Here is a 23,890-nt window from a genome sequence, read left to right as displayed (position 1 = left end):
GCACTATTCACAATAGCAAAGACTTGGAATCAACCCAAATGTCCATCTGTGACAGACTGGATTAAGAAAATGTGGCACATATACACCATGGAATACTATGCAGCCATAAAAAAGGATGAGTTTGCGTCCTTTGTAGGGACATGGATGCAGCTGGAAACCATCATTCTTAGCAAACTATCACAAGAACAGAAAACCAAACACCGCATGTTCTCCCTCATAGGTGGGAACTGAACAATGAGATCACTTGGATTCGGGAAGGGGAACATCATACACCGGGGCCTATCATGGGGAGGGGGGAAGGCGGAGGGATTGCATTGGGAGTTATACCTGATGTAAATGACGAGTTGATGGGTGCTGACGAGTTGATGGGTGGAGCACACCAACATGGCACAAGTATACATATTTAACAAACCTGCACGTTATGCACATGTACCCTAGAACTTGAAGTATAATAATAATAATAAATTAATTAATTAAAAAAAATCATTTCAACTTCCACGTTATCTGTGACAATTACTTATTTAAAAAAAAGTGATATGGGGTTTTATTTCAACTATTCAAAATTGTATTAGCTACCTATTGCTATGTAACAAATTATGACTAACTTGATGCATAATGGAACATGCATTTATTACCCTGCAATTTCTAATTTACTCAGGTATCTGGGCATAGCTTAGCTGAGTCATCTGCTCAGGCTCTCACAAGATTGCAGTTAAGGTATAAAACAGGCTGTGTTCTTTTTCTTGAGCTCAGGATCCTCTTCTAAGCTCACTTGATCATCAGCAGAATTCATTCCTAGATTTGTAGGATCAAGATCTCCATTTTCTTTTTGGCTCTAAGCTGGGGCTCCTTTCAACTCTTTAGAGGCTGTTGACAGTTCCTTACCATGTGGCCATTTCCCAGTCTTCTCAAAAACATGGCAGCTTTCTTCTTCAAATCCAGCAGAATAATCACTTGCTCCAGTATGCTGCAATGGAGCCTCATATATTTATGGAATGACTATTCTATCATCTGTGCCATATTCGTTAGCTAGAAACAAGTCGTAGGTTCCACCCTCACTCAGTGAAAGGGAATTATACAAAACTTTGGCTCATTATAGAGTTATCTTTCGATGTGTCCATCACAATAATTCATAGGTTAAAATTACAGATTCTGAAACCAAACTGCTTAAGTTTAAATACTGTCTCTATTCTCACTAACTTCAAATTATGTTTATTTTAAAATAGAATAAATGACAGTATGAACTCCTCTTGAAGTTGTTGAGTATTATATGATTTAATATATTTAAAGTGCTTTTAAACTGAGAAGTATGAAGCAAGTAGGAACTTCCATATAGGTTTGCATTAATAAATGGGTATTTGTACATATATATAAATTTCTAAAACCCAATGGTTTTACCATCAAAAGTTCATATGTTGTGACTATACAGGTGTATACGGTGATTTCTCTGAATGAATCATATTTGCACATGGGCGAATGCATGCTCTACCAACTCCTGTTGTAACATGGAGATTCCTACAAAAATTTGAATTAGTTAACAAAGATCAAAATATGGAATTACATGTAAGACAGCAGTCAATAAATATTGTTAAGTAATCATGATAATTACGATCTAAAAGTTAAAATTCATTAAGAGTAAATTATGGGTTGACTTCTACTAATCAACAGCCTCAGAGATTTACTTCTGCTTTTTATCATTAATCACTTCTGCTTTTTATACAAATCACTAATGATGAACTTGTCAAATGTTGTCATATAGTGATGGGTGATACTTCTACCATTTTAATTACGTTCAATGAGCTGCCTAAAAAGTATGGCAGAAAGCCACAGAGAATTTACACAAATCCCAAGTACTGGAAGTCAGGGGAAATACTCATTGTTTAAGATGTTGACCAGGTCTTGAGATGCAAGGGAATCATTTTAGAAAGTTAATCTTTCTAAACAAACATTCTTAGAGGATTCCTCCAAGTTATGCTAATAAGATAGGGACTTTATTTTACAGAATTACAAAATGTTATACTTTTAAAAGAGATGATGGACACCCAGTGCAAAATGTCCTTTTCATTTATATCATTTTCCATAAATAAATCACAGACCTGAACTTCAGAAAGATAAACACATTTGTCCAACTTCACAGATGGTAGCAGACATGAAGCACTTAGGTCTCCTGGTACCAAAACCAAAGCTCTTCAGTGAGGGGCATAGCACTATTTAACAGGAGTTTTGAAAATTATGGGAAGAATTTTTGAATGTAGCAACAATTTGAGACACGGTTAACATGTGTGGGCAGGAGTTATGTTTGGTAGTCATCCACAATAATGAGGAATGCTATTACATCTTTCAAGACTTTCTCCAAATTTTGTGAAACTAAAAAACTTATGACTAGACCTAACCTTATTTTATGTATGAAATAAAGGTATTTTTATATTCTTAATATAGAATGAATTTTCCAGAAGTTCAATGATGCTTATATCAAAGTAACATTTGTTTTGTTTCTAACTTGTCTGGTTTTCAGCATTTTGAAAAACAGCACTAATGATGGTCTATGTATCACTCTTTTTAGCTGTCAAAATTATGGCTATTCTGCAATTAGGGCATTTACATGACTATTTCGTTAAGATAGGGAATATTAATTCTAATTTGAGCATATCAATCATTTACATTATATTGCTTTTTAAAATAATATATCTCAAATATATATCTAAAAGTTTGCATTTCATATTAGTAAAGGGAGAATTAAAACATGGTTGTGCAAAAGGGGATTTGTATCTCATTCTCATGGGGCTAAGAATCACGTAGCCTAGTCAGTTCTGTCTTAGGATTAATTCTAAATTATCTCTCACAATGAAAAGGAGTGCTTTTCAGATTTTATGAAAGACAGTTTTTAAAGATAAGCCATTTAGCAGCTAACATTTACATGTTTTGAAAAGTGTACAGATATCAAGAAAAAAAAAACTCTCCAAATAAAAATTCCAGTTTCTAATGATGTTGTGATTCACAACAACATTGTCTTTATAGGTATTAAAATTCTAAGCAGAAACACAAGAAAAGATATATTAAATCTTTATTACTAAGAATGCTTGAGCAATGAGGCATCTGGTTAATTATACCTATAGTAGTGTACTACTCAGAGAATTGCAGCCAGTTGAGAATAAGAACTTTTTCCTATTTTATTTTAATATTTGTTCTTGTTTCAGGAAAAATATGTGTTTGATGAACAAAGTTGAAATAATATAGAAAATAATTAAAATATATAAATTAGGAAAATGAAGAATATTTGTATATACCTCTGTCTCTCAGAAATAGATCACGATATTTTTGCATATAATGTTTTCTAATAAATAAATCACATATTTTAAGGAAAATGTTATTTAAATAGTGCTTCACATCTGCATTATTCATTTATCTAAATATTATTTGTTATTATATTGTTTTGTATACTCTAACTTAACCAGTTCCCTTTCTTATGTTATATAGATTGAATCGTCATCTGTGATGTAAAGAAATATATAATCTATATATCTAATTGCCTAAAGTATAACAATAAGAACCAGAGAAGCAGCTATCTTCAGATAAGAAAAAGCTAGTAGCTTAAATCTCTTTTCCATTTCCTCTCAAAAATCCCACCAAAAGTGAAGTTGTGTGTGTGTATGTGTGAGTGTGTGAGTGTGTGTTAGGGTAGTTGCTGGAAGAATTGGAATAAGCCTTCCTGTAAGAAAATGTCACAGAAATTGCAAGGAATATCTATGTCAACCTGAAAGTGTAAATGAGTACTGTGTAATCCTTTGATTTCCTTAAATCATTTTCAGAAGACAAAAGACAAAGAAACCACTTTTCGATTCATTTTAATAACCTTTCCGAACTCTTGGGAGATAAACTTCCATCCTGTTTTCCCTATTAAGCTCCTCAGTCCTCTTCCCTAAACCCACTCTGCATTATGCAAATAGAAATCCCTGTAATGTGAAAGTCTGGTGAGAGTCTGACTCCTCAAATAGTGATTAAAATGAGTATATTAGTTAGAATATTTATAACTTTAAGTGACAAAAATTCTAAATCAAAATATATTAAATAGAAAGTTACTTTCTCAGTTGATCAAGAGGTAGAAAGGGCTTCATGTTTAATAAATTAAACACTAAATTTATTTATTTATATAACTTTAGAGAAGTTACTTCACATTATTTAATATTTATTAAATTAATAATAAACTATAAATAAGCTATACTGGGAAAAGAACAGGATCATCATAATTGGTTTTACCTAGTCAGGATCCACCTCTTGGAACTAGATATGGGGTCAGTTTCCCATGAAGTATATGCTATGTATAGTAATAAAGTATGTCTTAATAATATCAGGGTTCTGTTATCAAAGAAAAAAGAGAAGAAAGGATGTTGGAATGACAACTAACAGCTTCTGCTTCAAGTAGAGTGTCCATACATCTTCACCCAAGATAGTCCCAATACATACCTATTGTTTGGGGTAAATACTAACAGAATCCTTTTTACTCACAAAAGCATCTTGAATGATATATTGTATAGTTATTTACCTTGAGCAGTATTATTTTTAAGATTGCAACATTCAGTTTTAGCATATTTTGTTATAATTATGTAAGACAATTAAACCTATATTGAAAATAAAGTTTCAGAATGCATGTTAGCCTACTAAAATTTTAAAGTATATGAAACAATCCCTTTCAGTTGACTGAAACACTAAATACAAGTCATTCTTTCTAATTCTGTATGTATGGTTCATGAGTTCTTACTAATATTTTCATACCTTAGTCCACGTGTCTCTATTTGAAAGAAAAGTGATTTATTTAAAATGCATTCTGTAATTCAGAAGTTTACTGATTTCGACTATGCTAGCTTCCAAAAATTTAACATACAGGTGTGGAACTGCATCACAAACCTCTTTATGCTTAAATTACATACTGTGTTTTAGGCCATGAGTGAAACCACATGAGAGGAGAAGTTGTTCAATAGTCCTGGGCAATAGAGTTCTGGAGAGCTTTGAAGCTAAACTGCCTTAGTTCAAGTCTTAGTTCTGTCACACAGTAACTAGGTAACACTGGGCAAATTATTTAACGTTTCTGAGCCCCACACCTTCATCTGTAAAATGAAGATTATATTTATATTGTCTTATACCTCACAAGTATATAACTATTAGATTGTGAATATTCAATGAGCTAATGCTGGTGGATAACTGAGAAGAATACCTGACACTGCAACATGTTGGATAGTATTATTAATGTTATTACTATTATTGTTGTTACTATTCTAAGCTTACGGTGCTGACTGAGAGACCAGACAGTAATACCAAAGAACATACACTACTTAATACGAATAATGTAAAGAAGACAAGTATTTTGAAAAGGAGAATGAAGCATAAAGACAAAGCAGGAACAAGTGGTGAATAGAGAGACAGGAGAAGTCAAGGGTGAGCACAGGAAATGACTTACCAAACACAGCTCTTCTGCTACAAGTTCTCTGATCTGCAGTTTGGCATGTTGCTACAAGTTTAGAATACACTGTTAAAGGAACTAAGCCTTGTCAGATTTCCATGTAATGTTCTTCTCATTTTGAGAAAACTGTTCCTGACACATGATTTCCTGAGGGCAAGTTCACACTCAAAACCAAAATCTCAAAAGAAATAAATGGTTGGAGTCCATTGCAAATAAGATGTACTTCTAGATAAAGGAACAGACTTTAACATTTACTGATCAATCAGAAGGAAGGAAGTATAGAATATAATAATGAAGATAAGTATACAATATAAGGGCACTGGAACACTAAACATGGAGCATTATTTTAAAAATACTGGGTAACTATACTTTCAGCACCACTACCTGAGGAAAAACTGCAATGTGATAACCTCTCAGTTCTCTCACAAGGGAACATGGAGCATGTTTATTCTTATTCAGCCTCACATACTTTTAGAAACAACCTGAACCCTGAAACTGACTGAACCTGGAAACTGACTGAATCCCATGGAGGGAAAAGAGTCAAAGTCATGGTCAAGAACTAAAGCAGCTCTTGACTGACAACATTACTTGAAAAGGCAAAAAAGTGTCAAGGATTTCTTTCAGATGGCTTATTGTTCTTATGAGAATGCAATGTATCCTTTACGCCTAACTGTGGCAGGGTTGGTGAAAATCATTACAAAAAATAGTTAATAGTTGTGCGAACTGATGGACTATTGGGCACTTCAGGCAAAAAATGCATATAGTGCTTCTGCTACGGCCACCATCGAAAAGCAGCAACCCTGGCTCTGGGCAACCCCTATGACCATGGGCCTCAACAAGGGCCACAAAGTAACCAAGAACGTGAGCCAGCCCAGGTACAGCCGCCACCACGAGAGCCTGACCAAACACAACAAGTTTGTGCGGGACATGATCCGAGAGGTGTGTGGGTTCGCCCCATAGGAGCGGCACGCCATGGAGTTACTGAAGGTCTCCAAGGACAAACGGGCCCTCAAATTCATCAAGAAAAGGATGGGGACACATCCGCGCCAAGAGGAGGCAGGAGGAGCTGAGAAACGTTCTGGGCACCATGAGAAAAGTCGCTGCCAAGAAAGACTGAGCCCCCTGCCCTGCCCTCTCCCTGAAATAAAGAGCAGCTTGACAGAAAAAAAAAATGCATATAGTGGATATAACTAAAAGTAAGGATAAATCATCACCTGTGAAACAAATGAAATGTATTAGCAAAATTTTTTTTTTTAATTATACACATTTAAAAGGGGCACAGATAGAAATTATCTTGAATTTGGAGAAACCACAAGATACATCATAAGAGAAAGCATTAATGTGGCAGAATCTTTATAAGGTTGAAGAGAGATACTGCCTCTAATCAGCAAGTTCAGAAATTTTCTTACAAAATTCTTTTATTGATCTATCCTCTATAAATGTTTACTTTTCATCTGACCCAGGAAATCAAATAAGAGATCTTCATTTCTCTGCATCAGATGTTCAAAATATCTTCATGCAAGGGCTCAGATCTTTGTATTTCACAAATCAAATGTGTCAATATATGTTACTGTGGTACTATATGCTATTGTAAGTTCATAGGATTCAAGATGCTAAGGTCACTCTAACATTTTTCTACCTTCCCCTAATTATTTCACATGATATGTAAAACACATATATTATAATTATTTTTTGAATACACCTAACAGTCTCATTCAAAAAAGAAAAAAAAAAAAAACTCCACAGGATACTTTTCAGAAAAGGTTGTTCTTATGTGAACACATAATCTTGATTAAAGAATAAAATGCTCAAGATTAACGTCATCTTTGGGTAGGCTAAGGTTTACTGCTATTTTCCAAACTTGGGATTCTAAAGTGTACTCTGGCAAATCCATTCATTTGTGTTGCTTATTAAATTATCTGAGACTACTGATCCATGCACTTAAGTGTCACAAAAAGAGAAAGAAAAAAATCATCACAATATTGTAGTTCCAAAAGTTTTTATTCATATTACTCTCTTGGAGAGAGCCCACTGTTTAACATCAAAATAACATGGTAGTTGAGAATTATATTTAACATTTAATTGTACTGAAAAACCTAAATATTTTAGGTCTAATATATCAAGAATATTTACCCCTTAATATACTGAACATAAAAAGTATTCTGTTTCACTGCTTTGCTTTCTTTATGGGCTTAAACCTGCCAAATTATTCCATTTGATTTCAGAGAATTCTCATATGGCAGTCTATTTTATTTACTTTATCTTCAATAAAATGGTTCAGTGAGCATTAGCAACTCTGAGACACAAGTTTCAATCAGTCTTCAGGCAAAGGAGTCAATCTACATTAGACCTACTGTGCTGTGAGGTGCAGCTAAAAAGTTGGAATAAGGCAAAGCAACAGTGAAAATGTGAGCCAAGCCTAATAAAGGCCACAGAAAAGAGAAAGAAAGCTCTCCCCAGGCTCTCACATGCACTGCTTATACAATACCAGGTGCCAGGTTCAACACATGAAGAGCTCCTTAATAAGGCTGACAGCTAAAAGGAGGCTTCAGACTATAACTTCATTTTACATGACACCTACAGTAATAGTCCTCTGTTCTCTGGCAGACAATAGTAAAAACTCAAATTGCCAACAGTTTAAAATGAGGTTTCATAGTCATCCCTTGGATATCATATAAGTGAAAAAAACGAAAAACATTCAAGCTGCATGGTATCTCTTCTATAGCATTTTCATACAATTACTAATGTAACAGTAGTTTCAGTGAACCTTTCCTTACAAATCTGTATGACATTTTAAATATAGCTGCTGGATTAGATTTTAACCACAAAACAATCAGTAAGTTTGAGCAACAACTCATTTTGGAAAATGATATCATTAAAGACTAATTCCAAGAAATGTAGGATAGTACTGTTAGATGCCGTGAAAATGTCTCCCAAAGCACAAACTTTGTAATAAGTGATGCTGGTTCATATTTGATATGGGCTGTAAAAAGCAGATTATTGTAATGGTGCACTTCCCAGCAAATAAGACCATTAAAAGGGTACTTAATGTTCAGTTGAATTGAAAAGCAGGCCAGTTAAAATCCATATTTTCTATTTTGTATAATGATATCAAAAATTTTACTAGCAGATAGTTCCAAGCCACAAATTTAAAACTATAAACATAAACTCTCATTTAAAAAATATAAACAAGTTTTCATTTTCTCTTTTTTAAATATAGTGCATTATGTTTCTCCAAATTCTATCATCACATAAATAGGAATGAAATTTGGAATGATGGTTTAATGAGAATTTATTTATTTATTTATTTATTTATTTATTTATTTATTTAGAGGCAGGGTCTTGTTCTGTTGTCCAGGCTGGAGTGCAGTGGCACAACCCCAGTTCGCTGCAACCTCTGCCTCCCGGGTTCAAGTGATTTCCCTGCCTCAGGCTCCTGAGTAGCTGGGATTACAGGCGCCCATCACCACGCCCAGCTGATTTTTGTATTTTTAGTAGAGACGGGGTTTCACCATGTTTGTCAGGCTGGTCTCTAACTCCTGACCTCAGGTGATCCACCCGCCTCGGCCTCCGAAAGTGACGGGATTACAGGCGTGAGTCACCACAGCCAGCTGAGAATTTATTTATTTATATTTTTAATGTTGTTCTATTACTTGCTGATACATACTTTTCAATTCACTTTTCTGGAAACCAAATGTATTATTTTTTCTAGTGAGCTCAACGCTTCAAATATGTGTACACATATCTAGATACTTCCATGTGACTCTAGTATTTACACCTCCATAAAGGACATTAAAAAATATCAGCAACTATCACGATAGATTAGTAAAAGAGATTCTGCAAGCCCAGATCCTGTTAGCACATGGGTATGTTTTCCAAGCAGCTCTTCTACAAAGAATGAGTATCAGATTAGCACACAGATATACCCAGTCATGAGTAAGCATGACTCTCCAACATTGATGTGATCAATGGGCAAGATATTAAAAGCGGCTTCTGCATGTTGCAAAATCAGTATTTCAGGTGAATCTAAACATTTCGCATTTTCTTTCCATTTGGCTCACTATCTTGTAAATATACATAACCTATCTTTTCTATTACATATACCTGAGAGACATTATATTTGGTATATTGTTAATCTTTATATTCCCCTCAAAGTCAAGGGCAGTACTGAAATTTGTGGATATAATTTTAGGGTTGAAATATCATATAATGTATTAATTATCTAAGAGTGAATAAAAATTACCACCCAAACTTAGCAGTTTAGAACAAAACCATTTATTATCTTGTATTAGTCTGTTTTCACGGTCCTATGAAGAAACACCTGAAACTGGGTAATTTATAAAGAAAACAAGTTTAATTGACTCACAGTTCCACATGGCTGGGGAGGTCTCAGGAAACTTACAATAGTGGCAGAAGGCACCTCTTCTGAAGACAGCGTGGTAGGAGAGAGAATGAGTGCCCAGTGAAGGGGGAAGACCCCCATAAAGCCACCAGATCTCCTGAGAACACACTATCGCAAGAACAGGATGGAGGAACTGCCCCATGATTCACTTATCTCCACCTGGTCCCTCCCACGACACGTGGGGATTATGGAAACTACAATTCAAGATGAGATCTGGGTGCTGACACAGCCAAATTATATCATATCTCAAATAGTTACTGAGGCTCAGGAATCAAGGAGTGGTTTAGCTGGGTGGCTTAGACTCAGAGTCTTTCAGGAAGTTGCAAGTTGTTTGTAGGCTCCTTCCTGGCTGTTTGCCAAATGGCTTAGTTCCTCACTATGAATACCTCTCCATGGCAGCCAGCCTCCCCCAGAGCAAGTCATTTGAAAGAATGAGAGAGACAGAAACAGAGACAAAGATAGAGACAGAAACAGAGAGAGTTAGAGGCAAGAGAGAGGGAGAAAGAAAGGAAACTCAAAATAGGTATCTCAATATTGTGCATAACCTAATCAGAAAAGCAACATATCAGCAAATAGAACTTGTGCCATATTCTATTGATCACATAGGCCGACCCTGGTAAATATGGGCAGGAAAAATATAATGGGGTGAAAAACCAGAAAATGGGGACTATCTTAGAGGCTGCCTACCACAGCTATCCCTCTGGACTCCAGTGATTCATGTTTTTCCCATATGTTATTGGTTTCAAAGGTGTAAGTTGTAATGGATTCTCACAAGTAACTTAAGGGTTATTTGAGGTATATATTTCAAATTACTGAGCCAAAATAAGAATGAATAACTTATAAAGAACATCTTCTGAAATATGACTGTCAAACTGAATACTGGCTCTTAGACCACTGTTCTAAATCAAGAAGGTGTTTTACATATTCAATGAATATTTCTAAAGATACTATTATATGCGACATTGTAAGAAACACACAAATGAGCAACATTCTGTGATCTCTATGGGTAGCAAGGGAATGAGATTAATGATCACATGTCTGTAACATCCGATTGACTATGATAGGGTATGATACTATGCAGAAAAAGTCCTAGCCTAACTAAAAAGGAGGTAAGAAATAAGAAAAATATAGTGGAAAAGGTGGAAATTTAAATGTGCTTTAAAAAGATAGAGAATGGGACAGAAACGATGAGAAAGATGTACATTGACAAAGATGTAGGCAAGAAAGCATAAAACATGTAGTTACAGGTATACACATCAGAGTAAAGAGAAAAGGTAAGATATTTGGGTTGTGCCACATTCTGGAGTGTACTAAATACCACACTAGGCTGTAATTAGTCCGGTGGTTTTAGCCAGCTTGAAACAATGGATGAATTTTAGGCAAAGAGGAATAGTCTGCTGGGAATTATACTGTAAGAAAACTCTATGAAAATAAAATTTTACATGTTTCAACAATATTCTCATTATTAACTATAACATAATTATAAAACTTTAACATATTTCATGAATGTTAACTTTAACATGCTTTGGTGGACAGTCTCTAGGGTGGCCCCCATGTTCATGCCCTGTAAAATTCCTTCCTCTTGAGTGTGGGCAGGACCTGTGACTTGATTCCAGCCAATAGAATATGGCAAAGATTGTGGGTTGTCACTTTGATGATTACTTTAATATACATACACACATACACATACATATATACACACACATCCATATATACACACATATGTGTGTATGTTTATTAATGCTATATATATAGAGAGAGAAAGCATATACATATTCCATTTTGCTAGCATGCAGTATAGACTCTCCCACTGGCTTTAAAGAAGCAAGCTGCTATTTGTAAACTGTGTATGGAGAGTGCCACATGGGAGGAACTGTAGGTGGAATTTAAAGGCTTAGGATCTCAGACCTAAAACTGCAGTGAACTGAATTCAGCCAAAAACCCGTGAGTTTAGAAGAGGACCCTGAGCATTAAATGAAAATGCAACCTGGTTGACATTTTGATTGCAGCCTTTTAAGACCCTGAACTAAACTGTGCCTGGACTCCTTACCCACAAAAATTGTGAGATGATATATGTATGTTGTTTTAAGCTTCTAAATACATGAAAATTCATCATATAGTAACAGAAAACTAATACACATCCTAACCAAACACAGAGAGCACAGGTACATAATGCAATACACTGAATATTTGTGTTGTTCCCAAATTCCTATGTTAAAATCCTACCCCCCAGTGTGATGGTACTAGGAGGCAGAACCTTTGGTGGGTAGTTAGGCCATGAAGATGGAGCCCTCATGAATGTGATTAGTGCTCTTTTATAAAAGGAACCCCAGAGAGTTCTCTCATCCCCTTTCTGCCATGTGAGGACACAAGAAAGAAGATGGCAGTCTATAACCTGAAAGAAGGCCCTCACGAGAGTCTGACACCCTGAACTTAATCTTCCAGCACCCATTATTGTGATAAATAATTTTCTGTTTATAATCCACTCAGTCTATGGTACTTTGTAATAACAGTGTAAAATAACTAAGATACAGAATTAACTCATATTTAGCATTTCTTGTAAGACCCTTGATTGGACATAAATTAGATTATCCTATACAGGGTATTTGCCATGTGGCCTGAATAATACAGTCAACCATTGAAACGAATATAATAGAAAATAAAATAATACTGACTTTTTAAATGTGCACTATGCCCTTTATATGTATTCATACAATTAATCCTCAACTCTATTAAATAGGAACTGTTATCTCTATTCTCTAGATTGACAAATTAAGTGTAAAAGAGCCTTGGCGACTTGTTCAAGGTTTCACATATGGTAAGTTTGTTTTGGAACTGTCATTCAAACCCAGGCAATCTGATTTCCAACCTTGCATTCCCAATAGCTCCACTCTATACCCTCTCTATTTGCAGTCTTGCTCACTCTGTTTCGTTCTGACAATGAATGTCAGTACGCTATCGATCTGAACTGCAGACCCAACCCCCTGTCCACCAAATCAGCTTCCTATATAGCCCATTTACTTTTTAATAATTTGAAAATAGAGCAAATATTTTCATATGATACCTAATATTTAATACGTATTTATGAAATTTATAGCAATTTTCTATAAATATGTGAATGAAAATTATTTCTACTTCATTGAATTATCTAAAACTGATACTTCATTTGAGTTTAATAGTCTTGCAGTGGAAACTCTGAAATACTGTGAATATCTGGAAGTAAAACACACCCAATCACATACCCAACCATGCATTTACCCACATACACAAATACTCTCAGTTACAAGTTGTATTAAACATTTTAGTTCCCATCTTATAAGTATTATGTAGGGCATGTTATTTAATTTCTTTGAGAGGTGAAACAGAGATAAAACTAAAAAAAATTGTTTGAAAATAGGAAGTTTGAACCAAATTCCATTTAGGGATTTTCTAGGGGGAAGGGAGCAGAGAAGAAAAAAATCTAGTATTTCTTGAAAATAGCCATGTACCAAGTGCTAAATTTTTACAATAATACAATAAACAGATCTATCAGTCCCCTATTTTACTCTTTGAGAGCTGAGAAGCAAAATTAACAGATGTTAATTTAAAAGCCAAAAAATAGCAGCAAGGATGCAAACTCCTATCAATCCGATTCCAAAATCTTTGCTTCTCCAACATTTTCTTCTTCCCTTATGATCATATTTCCAGCTCAAGGGTTCAAAATTCTATACATTTACAATAAAAAACAATGCCTTTTCAGAATTCACTTCCCATTAAGGTGAACCTTTGTCATTATGCATATTCACTAATATGTGGCTAGTGTTTGTTTAAAAATATTTAAAAACTGCCACTATAAACACGTAACTAACAAAAGTCTAAGTAGCACATTCCAAAATCAGTTTGAGGACTAACTTTAAGTGCAATTATATTCTCTTCTAGGAAGAAAATTCTCTACTTTTTAAAAATAGTTTCTTTCATGATTCCATGATTCATTCTTTCCTGATTCATTGTCAGATCATTCTTGCTTATTATAAATCTAAACTCCTTCTGCTATTATACAAACGTCCTGTTACTCAAAAGTAATAACTTATATATCAAAAACTTGTATAAAGATAGAGTATATTGGTATAACCGTTATCTATGGCAAACCTAAAAATAATGTCCCCATTCACCACAAAAAAGATTGAGTGTCAGCAGACATGTGTTCTATGTCTAGTTGTTTATTACTAGCTGTAAAATCACAACTAGCTATATAACTTTTCCCAGATCATTTTAATTCTTTGTCTTTGTTTCTCCACTTACCAAAGAATAATAATGTCAACTTTACTTACATCATAAATTAAGAGTAAAATGAAGTAAAAGGTTGCCAAAGTGCTTTGAAAATCTTAAATGCTAGATAAATGTGGGATCGTTTTAATGTGTATCTGGTGAAATAATAAAACTGGTAATAAATGAACCAAAAAACAATCCACAGGCCAAACAGAAGGTAAAATACCTGGGAAATATTAAACTGTGTAATTAAAGAACATTGACAAAAATCTCTCTGAGAAATTATGGAGTGTATCTTGAGAGAGTTGTAGAAATTGGTAGAGAAATTTAGGTAGAAAGTGAAGGTCCTGAGGCCTATGCTATGCCCATGGTGAAATTCTTAATGAAGAATTCTGAAGCTCAAGCATTTTGGTTTCCCTCTCTCTTGAGGTAAAGACTGGGGAAAGAAATGATATAAACTACTAAGAAGCGTTGAAATACAAACTCTGCTGAAAATTGCTTTTAGGTTTCCTTTAAAATTATATTATTCTAAATTTGGATAATGATGACAAACTGTTTGACTGACATTACTGTTCAACAGGGAAACTGAAAATCCAATCTTACATAAATATTACATATTGAGAACCTTTATATGTTAACATTGTAAATATCAAGGAAAACTATCACGAGATTTAAAGATACACGATATTAAAAAAGAAAACAAATCTTTCAAAATAGCTGACTGGATCTCAAAATTATATTAGAAAAATCAAATTTTCTTGAAAAAAATCATACTGGTATATTATTCTCATTATTTCCTCAATCCTTCAGATCCCCCCAAAACTTCAATATCAAATGAACTTTTAAAAAATAATACTGAAAAGACCAGCATAATAAAAGGCAAGCACAATGGTAACAAGATTCTCCAAGTGCTTTTCTTGCCTAATAACTTACTTTTAATATTTCAGGCCAAATTCATATTCCCCATAAGTGTATGCTGGTTTTAAAAAGTGATACCATGTTTAATAGAAAGAGAACAGCAAGTAGTGAAATGGGAGCCCCCATAGCAGTGATAAATATTTCTACTGCCATACTTAACATGTCTCAATAGTCCGCTGACAACTTCTTCTTAACATTTGGGCAAAAATATTTAACCAAAAAAACTAAAGAGTAAAATCAGCATCAGAAAACTAAAAACAAGCACAATGAGCAAATGACAATTTTTACCAAAAGGACACTTACCTGTTTCTTCCAGATCTTCCACAAGACTTTCGAATCAACCTTGAAACGGAGTCCTAGGAAAATTCAATCCCAGCATTACATTAGAGTAGACCTGTTAATAGAGAAAAATAATTGTCACTGCTTAGAAAATTAAATTTAAATTTACATCACAAGTAGTATAGTGACTTCAAAGAACATAAAACATATTCATCCTTAAAAAGAAAAATTGTTAATGTTAACATGCATTACTTTGTGAATATTCAAATATGCATAAAAATGCTTTTTCTACATTTTGATTTAGAGAACTTTCAAGACATTGTTTGGTACAAAGCAAAGGCCACGAAGACAGCACAAGATGCACTTCCAAGAGATAGAGATTTTGTTTCCCACTCTTTCATTGATTTTGCAAGTTTAAACTTTTCAGTGATTAAATTTTATAATTTATAGAAAAAATTATTTGTCTTCAATTTCTTAACTGAAAGCATGACTGATTTCAATTGCCTCTTCAACACATACTTAATGAGCTTTGTAAGATTTTCCACAATTAACAAATTGGTAGTAAGCATTTACTCCTCATAATCACAATGTAAGGATCATTATTTAAATGCTTACTTAAGTTTGTATTTCCCAGATCCATTTCCGATTCAACTACTCTTTTTTTCTAGTTTCTTCCTTCTTTAATCTGACAGATTTAGCTCACACCTTTCTTAGACTAAAATATGTTAAGTGTACTGAAGGTCCACTAAAATTATAGAACTTAGTACTATATAGATCAGCCTCGTCCAACTCGTGGCCAGGACAGCTTTGAATGCAGCCCAACACAAATTTGTAAACTTTCTCAAAACACTGTAAGGTTTTGCTTTTTTTTTTTTTTTAAGTTCATTGGCTATCGTTAGTGTTAGTGTATTTTATGTGTGGCCCAAGACAATTCTTCTTCTTCCATTGTGGCCCAGGGAAGCCAAAAGATTGGATACCTCTGTTATAGATAGTAAATGGATTTTGACTCACACAACACTCTGACTGATTGGTAGTGACTAAATGGAGAGCTGTATGGAGACTAAATATGAGTCTGCAGCAGGAAGTTCTATGTTCAGTCAGCAATGTCTGCCATAGGCATTGAAAAGGATGACTGACATCACTTGCCATCTATGTTGAACATTTAAACATTTCACTAATTGTACTGAAATCATTTCCAAATGCTTTTGAGCTAAAGAACCCTTTCTTGCAATAAAACCTCAGTGCAGGGCCAATTAATAATAATGTATTCTGGTTGAATCACAGCTCCAAATATCAGTGCCACCATTACTCCTTTCCTTGGGTATTTTGGTGTTTCACAAAGCATGAGGTATTCTACAGAGCATAATCTGAAACCACTGTTTAGTGAATTATCAGTATTAAGGTAACTCAAAGTCATGAAGTTTAAGGTAATTTGAACTCCTGTTCTTCATATTCCTTATATTCTTTCTCTATTGGTTCTATTTTCCACATTTCTCTTAACAATAACATGTTCTACTTAGCAGGCCACACTCTTGGCTTTCCTTGTGTTAGTTTTCTTCCATAATTGTATTCTGCCTAATATATGCCACCAAAAGAAGTGGATTTCTTTAGTATTAGTCTAAATTATTTCATAATTTTATATTGACTTATTTTCCCTTGCCCATATTCATAGGGAAATTTCTCCAACTTTTCTAAATCAGTCTATAAATTCTAGATTTTAAAAGAAAATCCACAAACCCATTTTAAACCCATTTTAAACCCATTTAAAAGTATATGCTATAAAAGGTCTATTAATATCAAAGTAAAATTCAAAAGTGAAGGGCAAAGAGAAAAAACCTACTCTATAAAGTATTAACATGTACTACAAAGCCGGGTACAGCTACAGGCACATAGAGTTCAGAAATAAACCCATACACACACACANAAAAAATTATTTGTCTTCAATTTCTTAACTGAAAGCATGACTGATTTCAATTGCCTCTTCAACACATACTTAATGAGCTTTGTAAGATTTTCCACAATTAACAAATTGGTAGTAAGCATTTACTCCTCATAATCACAATGTAAGGATCATTATTTAAATGCTTACTTAAGTTTGTATTTCCCAGATCCATTTCCGATTCAACTACTCTTTTTTTCTAGTTTCTTCCTTCTTTAATCTGACAGATTTAGCTCACACCTTTCTTAGACTAAAATATGTTAAGTGTACTGAAGGTCCACTAAAATTATAGAACTTAGTACTATATAGATCAGCCTCGTCCAACTCGTGGCCAGGACAGCTTTGAATGCAGCCCAACACAAATTTGTAAACTTTCTCAAAACACTGTAAGGTTTTTGCTTTTTTTTTTTTTTTAAGTTCATTGGCTATCGTTAGTGTTAGTGTATTTTATGTGTGGCCCAAGACAATTCTTCTTCTTCCATTGTGGCCCAGGGAAGCCAAAAGATTGGATACCTCTGTTATAGATAGTAAATGGATTTTGACTCACACAACACTCTGACTGATTGGTAGTGACTAAATGGAGAGCTGTATGGAGACTAAATATGAGTCTGCAGCAGGAAGTTCTATGTTCAGTCAGCAATGTCTGCCATAGGCATTGAAAAGGATGACTGACATCACTTGCCATCTATGTTGAACATTTAAACATTTCACTAATTGTACTGAAATCATTTCCAAATGCTTTTGAGCTAAAGAACCCTTTCTTGCAATAAAACCTCAGTGCAGGGCCAATTAATAATAATGTATTCTGGTTGAATCACAGCTCCAAATATCAGTGCCACCATTACTCCTTTCCTTGGGTATTTTTGGTGTTTCACAAAGCATGAGGTATTCTACAGAGCATAATCTGAAACCACTGTTTAGTGAATTATCAGTATTAAGGTAACTCAAAGTCATGAAGTTTAAGGTAATTTGAACTCCTGTTCTTCATATTCCTTATATTCTTTCTCTATTGGTTCTATTTTCCACATTTCTCTTAACAATAACATGTTCTACTTAGCAGGCCACACTCTTGGCTTTCCTTGTGTTAGTTTTTCTTCCATAATTGTATTCTGCCTAATATATGCCACCAAAAGAAGTGGATTTCTTTAGTATTAGTCTAAATTATTTCATAATTTTATATTGACTTATTTTCCCTTGCCCATATTCATAGGGAAATTTCTCCAACTTTTTCTAAATCAGTCTATAAATTCTAGATTTTAAAAAGAAAATCCACAAACCCATTTTTAAACCCATTTTTAAACCCATTTAAAAGTATATGCTATAAAAGGTCTATTAATATCAAAGTAAAATTCAAAAGTGAAGGGCAAAGAGAAAAAACCTACTCTATAAAGTATTAACATGTACTACAAAGCCGGGTACAGCTACAGGCACATAGAGTTCAGAAATAAACCCATACACACACACACATATATATATATATATATATGGGCGCATATATATATATATATATATGACAGCTCATATATACGTGACAGCGTTATATATAACATCGCAAAGTAAAAGAAAATACTGGTGTTGGCTTACTGTATAGAGCAAAAATTGATCTAAGAATTGGGCAGAAAGTAAAGGGGACACCTTATCACACCATATAGAAATCTGAATTCCCAAGAGATTAAAGAATTGAATGTAAACTTTACCTTTTCAAAGTTATTAAGAAAAAAAATTTGCCAACTATTTTGAGACATAGATGTAAAAGCTTTCTGAAACATGGCCTAAAAGCATAAATCATAAGGCATAAATTGATTGATTTTTCTTAAATATGAAAATTTTCGGTTAAGGATACCATGGATAATATCATAGGTAAACTGAGAGAACACCTAAAACCAATGAGGAATTAATATTGGTTAACATATACTTATATATTCAGAGGAAACCAATAGAAAAATGAGCAAAGAACCTTGAAAAGGAAGTGTTCAGAAGGAGAAGCCCAAACTGTTTAAAACTCATAAACTCCCTAGTAATCAGGAAGATACAAATTAAAAAACCAATGAGCTACCACTTTATGTCATCAGAAGAGCATGAATTTGAATGCTGAATTCTGCGCAGTGTTGGTAAGAATATAGAAAGATGGGAACTCTTGTTTACTGCTAACAAAAGCATAAATTATGAAGTTATTCTTTAAAGCAATTTGGAAGACCTAACATGTCTACGTTCTTTGTGCTCTCAAAGCACCCTATGGGCACCTCTACTGTAAAATATATTAGGTTAAATCTCATTTCATGTTCTTGTTTACATACCTTTCTCTCCCACAAGCTTCTCCATTTTCTTTACTCAAAACTCCTGTTGAAACCGATAAATGAAGAAACAGCAATAAGTATATTATTTAGGTAATCGAAGTAAATACCAGAAGCACACTGCCACTGTGTAGCTGAAGTAGGCAGTGAGAAAATACAAGGCAGAGGGCTGCTATTTTTCATTTTAATAATCCCTACATTCCATTTGATTTTTTAACTCTATGCCTGGATTTCTTGAAGAAAGTCAAATACCAAAAAAAAAAAAAACGAATTTTATTATTTAATTTTTAAACTTCCATTTTAAGTTCAGGGGTACATGTGCAGGTAATCTCATGCCACAGGGATTTCTTATACAGACTATTTTGTCACCCAGGTATTAAGCCTAGTACACGTTAGTTATTTTTTCTAATCCTCCCCCTCCTCCCACCCTCAACCCTTTGGTAGACTGCAGTATCTGTTGTTCCCGTTTATGTGTCTATGTGTTCTCATCATTTAACTCCCACTTATAAGCGTAAATACGCAGTATTTGTGTTTCTGTTCCTGCATTAGTTTGCTAAGGATAATGGCCTCCAGCTCCATCCATGTTCCTGCAAAGGATATCACCTCATTTCTTTTTATGACTGTGTAGTAGTCCACAGTCTATCATTGATAAGCATTTAGGTTGACTCCATGTTTTGCTCTTGTGAATAGTGCTACAAGGAACATATGTGTGCATGTTTCTTTATGATAGAACAATTTATATTCCTTTGGGTATATACCCAGTAACAGGATTGCTGTGCTGAAGGGTAGTTCTGTTTTTAGATCTTTACAGAATAGCCACAGTTTTCCATAATGGTTGAACTAATTTATACTTCCACCAACAATGTATAAGCATTCCTTTTTCTCCATAGCACAGATTACTGTGAACAGTGATCATAATAATCAGAACCAAATGTTCACTTAATGATATATAGAAAACTCTTATTTTAGAAACCTAAAGCCATAAAAAGAAAATAAGATAATTTGAAGGAGACAGAACCTGAGCTAGAGAGGCTAACTAGAGTTCTCTTATATACACATATTCACACGCATTATTTGTTGCCAACTATATGTCACACACTGTCCTGGTTCTGGGTTAAATTCACAACTCTGCTCTTATGGAATATGCAATATGATTAAGAATATGTAAGGGATGGACTTTTTTTAACAATGTGCTGAGAGACAGGGTATATACAGGAGCAGCACCCAGTTGAAGCTTAGGCAGTCAAAGAGATCTGCCTGAGTGAAAGGACCCATGTGCCATTCATGTATAGAAACATTCTCTTTTCTAATATTTTCTAGCCTTTTATATTGAATTACAAATTTGTTTGAGGTATGCTGTGGTAGGCAGAAGAACATCACTCAGACGTTCCCAGACAGTTTGACCTATCTTCTCTAAGCAACTATATTAGATAAAGTGAATAATTAGTAGAAGATTTATGTTTTTTATGTGTTTTGTTTTGTTTTGCTCTTCTTTTTAGATAGGGTCTTGCTCAGTCACCAAGGTTAGAGTGCAGTGGTGCGACTGTAGCTCACTGCAGTCTCCAACTCCCGGGCTCAAGCTATCCTCCGACCTCAGCCCCCACCAGTAGCTGGGACTCCAGGTGTGGGCCACACACCTGGGTAATTTTTTCACTTTTTGTAGAGTCAGAGTCTCCCTATGTTGCCCAAGCTGGTTTCGAACTCCTGGGCTCAAGCAATCCTCTCACATTAGCCTCCCAAAGTGCTGGGATTGCAGGCATGAGCCAACTACGCCCAGCCTAAGTGATTTAGTTTTGTTTAAATTTTTTTCTAGTAATTTATTGATAGAAAAGAGATTTAGTCTTCTAATCAGCTACTTGGAACTCTTTGTTAATATTTTCTACTCTATTGTCTTCTAATTAATAAAAATGAAGATGCATCCTAAAAGAAATGCTATCATTTAATTGTTTTCTAAATGAAAAGGAAAACATTACATCATATAAAGCATAAGGATAAAACAAGTATCTTTAGAATTCTACTGCTGAATATTATAACACAAAATCCTTAGCTTGGTGAATTTCATGATTTGGAATAAAATATTATAAATATGGAGTAAAGAAATAAATAAAACACATGTGTTATATAGGTCCTGATGTGTAACTGATGTTCAATAGAAAAATTATACTAACATTTTAAATACCGTTTTAATATTGTATAGCACATGGCTTCCTGAATAATGGTGAGAACTATGGATTATTTTGTTTTCTCAAAACAGGGTTGTTAACTATAGCCAAACAAAAGAAAGTAGATAATTGTTGATCGGCTATGAAGGCTGATATTATAACCAACATTTCAGTGAACAGAAAATGAACAACCAAATTCTGGCAAGGCAACAAACTCACAAGTTTAATTCACAAATTAATAACAAATTTAACTGCTTGGTAATGGTGATGTATGCTAAAGAAATTTTAAAAAAGTAATCATAGGCTTCTGAGGAATATGGCAAGATTTCTCAGGAGGCAGCAGTGCCTACATTATTCCTACCAAAATTTACAAAGGGTTCAGAAGGCACTGCATAGCAGGCATTTTCTTTTTTGCATTAGCATGAGAGAAACATCATATTACTATAATTTGCACAGATGTTGCAAACAGAAAAAAAATAAAATGTTTAAAAGCTACTTCTGCAAAGGTTAAATACTGTAAAATTACCACCAGAGATACAGAGTGCCCACTATAATTAGCATCCCACTTTGATTAAAGCAGTTTGAACTCCACAAGAACATGGATGTTTGTTTGTTTAATTCATTTATTAATCCTATGAACCTAGAATATTCCCTGGCACATAGTAGGCACACAATAAATATTTGTTGAATTAATGTATTAATCTGTAGACTAACAAACATAGAACTAGACAGGCATGGGAATTTAAAAATGAAATTTTAGGTAGAATAGATAGTAAGATATAAACCAGGATAGAGATATTATCCTTAGTATTCCTAGTTCAAAATTTAATTCAGTGATTGTTCAAAGGAGGAAATAAAGGAATGCTCTGTCCCACTGCCTTAATGTGGAGCAAACTCAATTCTATTTTGGAACTTCAAAAACACATTATTGAGGTCATACATTTTGGAGTTTATTTATGTATGGGATATTGTTTTGAAAATTCAAAAACTACTGATTTAACCTATACCTTAATGAAACATAATTTGTAGTTTTGATAGTTAATACTAGAACTCCACTGTAGTGAAGACTGCATATGATACAAAGCTATGATGCAGATCTAAACATATGCACATAAATACTAATTATAGTTAATCTACAACAGATTTATTCCATGAGTTTCTCAAATTATCCTTCTAATATCTTTGTAGAGTACTGAGGTAAAAGGAGATTCTTGAAAATTGCTAACAATAGGTACTTTAATTACCACTGAGAACTTAAATTTGCTCTCTTTGAGCCACGCTGAGTGAAACATGTAAGCATTATCTGTACAGGGTGGGGCCTATGTAAGCTTTATTCTTGCCTGACTGATCTACCCCTCAGTTAACAGTACCTGGGTCTAAGAAAGTGGAGCCAATGATCCTTTGAGGCTCCACCACATCCTAATAAATCCATTAAGAAGATACATTCACAGAAATAGAGCTGAAATAAAACTACACCTTGAAAACAATTGGAGCCACAATGAAAATTAACCCTGCTGACATTATAGGTACAGTTCAAAACATACTTATTCAAGAATAGGACAATTTCGTTTTCAGTTGTTTTTTATATTTATATATTTCTTTCTAGCTTTAAGTTAGAAATACTTAAATATATATATTTTATTGGCAGATAATGTTCTGTCAGATAATGTAAAATCAAAAATTAAACAATAAGCAGGCTAGTAACAGTAATAGTAAAATGGAAGTTAGCAAGCAATCAACAAAGAAAATTATAATGCTGGCACAGTTAGTTGTAGGTTTCTGCCTTCTTGAATTTTACTCAGAGCAAACGTAAGAGCTCCCTCATGGAACTGTTTAAAAATGCAATATCATATTTACACAAAACAGGTAAAAATACTTTAAAAATCAAATTTCAGGCCAGGCCTGGTGGCTCATGCCTGTAATCCCAGCACTTTGGGAGGCCAAGGAGGGTGGATCACTTGAGGTCAGGAATTTGAGATCAGCCTGGTCAAAATGATGAAACTCCATCTCTACTAAAAACACAAAAATTAGCCGGGCATGGTAGCAGGCACCTGTAATGCCAGCTACTTGGGAGGCTGAGGCATCAGTCTCATTGCTTCAACCCGAGAGGGGGAGGTTGTAGTGAGCTGAGATTGTGCCACTGCACTCCAGTCTGGGTGACAGATTGAGACTCCATCTCAAAAAAAAAAA

The 23,890-nt window shown here is 34.3% G+C and overlaps 1 protein-coding gene and 1 pseudogene across 1 annotated transcript in view; one reads left to right on the top strand and one right to left on the bottom strand.

Moving 5' to 3' along the window:
• The window catches only part of FOXP2 (forkhead box P2), a 633,254-nt gene that overhangs the window by 410,591 nt on the left and 198,773 nt on the right, over positions 1-23,890 (bottom strand). Inside the window, exons 3-4 of the mRNA XM_017864605.1 lie at positions 19,542-19,584; positions 15,330-15,420 (exon numbers count right to left, since the gene is read on the bottom strand). The gene's annotated coding sequence lies outside the window, so the exon portion shown is untranslated. The remainder of the gene's footprint in view (positions 1-15,329; positions 15,421-19,541; positions 19,585-23,890) is intronic.
• Positions 6,185-6,575, top strand: LOC108523830 (60S ribosomal protein L36 pseudogene; annotated as a pseudogene).

This window comes from Rhinopithecus bieti, unplaced genomic scaffold (assembly GCF_001698545.2).
Source record: "Rhinopithecus bieti isolate Rb0 unplaced genomic scaffold, ASM169854v2 scaffold_75173, whole genome shotgun sequence".
In the NCBI taxonomy this organism is placed as follows: Eukaryota; Metazoa; Chordata; class Mammalia; order Primates; family Cercopithecidae; genus Rhinopithecus; species Rhinopithecus bieti.
Note: the sequence above shows the minus strand (reverse complement) of the source record. Positions and strands in the feature narration are given on the sequence as shown.